Raw genomic sequence first — 3,803 nt, 5'->3', positions numbered from 1 at the left:
GAGAGAGAGAGAGAGAGTTTTATTTGAATTTGAACTACTAAATATACAATCTAGAAGATGTCCAAATTTGATATTTTTTACCAAATTTCGATGGCCACCGGTAATAATATTCACTTAATTAGTCATGCCTGCCAATTGTGCACAGATCATATGAAAAAGTTTCTAAAATGGCAGGCCATTTTCTGTCATGTTTCTATATATAGTGAATAAATGGTAACGCAAATAACATTAAGTACTCCTAAAAGTTTCAAATTCAAGAAATGGCATTACTTATTGGAGAACAATCTACTGAGCTTCTACAAGCTCAAGCTCACGTTTGGAACCACATATTCAACTACGTGAACTCCATGTCTCTCAAATGTGCAACTCAACTAGGCATACCAGATATCATCCACAGACATGGCAAACCAATGACACTTCAAGAGCTAGTCGACGCCCTCCACATCAACAGTGCAAAAGCACAGGCTGTGTACCGTCTGATGCGGATTCTAACTCAATTAGGGTTCTTCGTTGAGGAAAAAGTCCCTGAGGATGATTCAAATATGGGATATTGGCTTACACAAGCTTCTCGTCTCCTCCTCAAAGATGATGCCTTGAGTTCACTACCAATTTTACAAGTCGCTCTCGATCCGCTCTTGATAAAGTCATGGCATCATATGAGTGAATGGTTTGAAAATAATGAGGACTCGTCTGCTTTTGAGACGGCCTATGGAAAGACATTTTGGGACTATGGCAGTCAGGAGCCAAAGATGAATCTCCTGTTCAATAAAGCAATGGCTAGTGACACTCAGTTGGTGAGTCACGTAGTTACTAGAGATTGCAAACAAGTCTTCGAAAAGTTGAAGTGAATTGTGGACGTTGGTGGTGGCACGGGATCGTTGGCCAAAGCTATTGTTGACTCTTTTCCGGACTTACAATGTGTCGTGTTTGATCTACCACATGTTATTGCGGGCTTAGAAGGGACAAAGAATTTGACCTACGTTGGAGGAAACATGTTTGAAACTATTCCTCGTGCAGATGCACTTTTGCGCAAGGTATGGAATTTGTTTATACATCCAACTAACAAAATTGAAACTTTTACATTATTTTGCAACTGATTTTCATTAATATTGGCTATTCAAAATACTAACTCGCTTGTTAATACAAATTAATTCCATGCATACTGTTGTGGAAGCTCTTTTGAAAGATCTTCAAATCGGTGATTTTCGGGCTCAATCCAACGCACCTTTCTCAACCAACAACCAGTCCAGTCGGCTCCAAACCACAACTAATTGATTCACCTTGGTTGCTATTCAATCTTACCCACTTAGGACAAGAAAGGATGATGATTTGTGGCTACAAAGGCTAGGAGAGGACACCACAAAGGTATACTATGAAAGAACCACCAATTGCACATGTTATACAAGCGTTGTGGACACTTCTGGAGACCTTTTTTCTCACACAAAGGGGGACAGCTGGGATTCACTTTTTCTTCTGTCAAAATCACACAATCATCATTAGAAAGTGGCTAGGATTATAGCCAAATATATACTCTAGGGTTAGGCTTTAAGTTGGGCCATTAAAGGGGTAAACGGGCCAAAATTCAAGTCATCCATAAGGAAATACAATTGGACGGGTGTAGCTCATGGGCTTAGTTGTTGGACTTATTTCATTCATCGGCCTATGCCTATGAAATAATATTAACCCACATTAACATCATAGCCCAGGATTTATTGGATATCAAAAACCCAACAAATCTCCACCTTGATGCCCAATAAATCTGCAAGCAATCAAAACACACAGTTAACACTTGCATAATCAAGGTAGCCAATAAAATTGGATCACAGACCTTACCTCGTGTTTCCAATCTGAAACACATACCATACCTACTCCATGTAATCACTGGGGCTAAGGTCAAGAAATACCCAAGTAAAAGCAAATATTTAATAGTAAACAATCAAGAGCAAATATATGTGCGATGATGATGTACTATAGGATAACACACACAGATCTTTTCAAAAAATACGTTCACATAGAATCATAGATTAACACCAAGTCAATCAAACCACGGTCAACCACATATGCAACAGATGCATAAATGACCCTAAGAAAAGATCTCACCACACTTATCCTATCCCATTCCGTGTTGTTCACATCTCGAGAACACATATCTCCTCTCATTGCCCACCAAACTCACTAGACTGATCACTCAACTCATGTCTAACTGGCAAGTCATAATAGATCCTAAATCCACGGGATAATCCTCTATCTCCACATCATTTCTTCCAACCTACGTGGATAATGGGTCTCTACCTAACAGAAGTGATAGAAGTGCCTCTCTCACACTCCACCTGATCAGAGTCTCTTTTCAGATAAAGAATTCTAGACATTTGATCACATCTCCACTCGTGATCCAAATGTGACACTCCACATCTCCAGTACAAACCACCATGTACCCTTAGACATCTATACTCCACCTTACCAAAAGACACACAACGCACTGCTAAGCATCCTAACCCATTATGCATGCAAGTAAATACACCAAGTAATCCTAATGTCTCAAATTTATGCAAATGCACATATCAAACACATTGAGATGTAACAGATAATTATGCAACAAAATTTAGACAATCACACACATGCAGAAGAGGGATCACACACAGATGCATATGCAATGACTAGGTTTATACTTAATAAACCTCACTGGGGTCATAACTCGACCCATCAACCAAATTTATCTCACCTCTCATCTTACCCTTCAGCTTATCTTTCTTCTTGGGACAGTCTTTAATAAAGTGTCCAGACTTACCACAACTGTAACACTTTCTACCACTAGACTTGTCTCGTCCCTTGTCTTTCTTCTTACTACCCTCATCACTCGAGTCATTACTCAAATCACTACCGTCTTGAGTTCTACCCAAATTCATCTGCTTAAACTTCATCCTACTCCTCATCATATGTAACTCGCCACTCATCTTATCCTCTTTTTCAGCCTTAATCTCCATCTCCTTACTCCTAAGTGAGTCTATGACAATTTCGGGTGTTAAGGTGTCCCTACCATACTAATTGCATTCTTAACTTCCCTATATGAATCAGGCATGAAATTAAGCAGGATAATAGCCTTATACATTTCAGATACTTCTTCATCCCAATTAACGATGTCTTGAACTAATTTATTAAAGATATTCAGATTGTCATCAAGATCCTTTGAAGGATCCATTTTAAAGCTGAAAAATTGTTCAAGCAAGTACAATTTATTAAGAGTTGACTTAAGCAAATATAAGTCCTCCAACTTTTCCCAAAATTGTTTTGTAGAATCCAATTTTCCTACTTTTCTCAAAACAGTATCAGACAGATGTAAAATAATTGAAGTGTATTCAAGTTTATCATACTTTTCTTTTTGTACTTCTGTTAAATTTGCAGGAAATTTGCCATCTATGGCCTTTGAAACTTTTTGTTGGACCAAAGTACCCTTCATCTTTCGTTGCCAAATTGAAAAATCCCATTTCCCATTAAAAATTCCAACTTCAAAGTGTGAAGACATTTTTAAGGAAAAAATAAAAAACAAAACAACCAAGTCACAATAGGTCACACAAAGTAATCCTAAAGTCGCAATATACACCGTTCTAGATTTTCAGGGTTTCGTAAGATTCACGATCTTAGATCAAGGGAATGTTCGAACGGGTCAAGTCCAGGTGTTCTAACAGGAAAATCAATGCAACACGAAGGTATGTAAACAAAAGTTTGAATTTCCACGCAACAAGCCTCACACAGTGACTATATGACAGGTAAAGCACAAAATCAACTACCAACTTGCAATCAAA

General features: G+C 38.2%; 1 pseudogene; it reads left to right on the top strand.

The window, feature by feature from the left end:
- Positions 1-185: 185 nt before the first annotated feature.
- LOC111371914 overlaps positions 186-3,803 on the top strand; it is a 9,769-nt pseudogene continuing 6,151 nt past the window's right edge.

Source organism: Olea europaea, chromosome 23 (assembly GCF_002742605.1).
Source record: "Olea europaea var. sylvestris chromosome 23, O_europaea_v1, whole genome shotgun sequence".
Taxonomy (NCBI): Eukaryota; Viridiplantae; Streptophyta; class Magnoliopsida; order Lamiales; family Oleaceae; genus Olea; species Olea europaea.
This window is presented reverse-complemented; position numbering and strand designations above follow the sequence as displayed.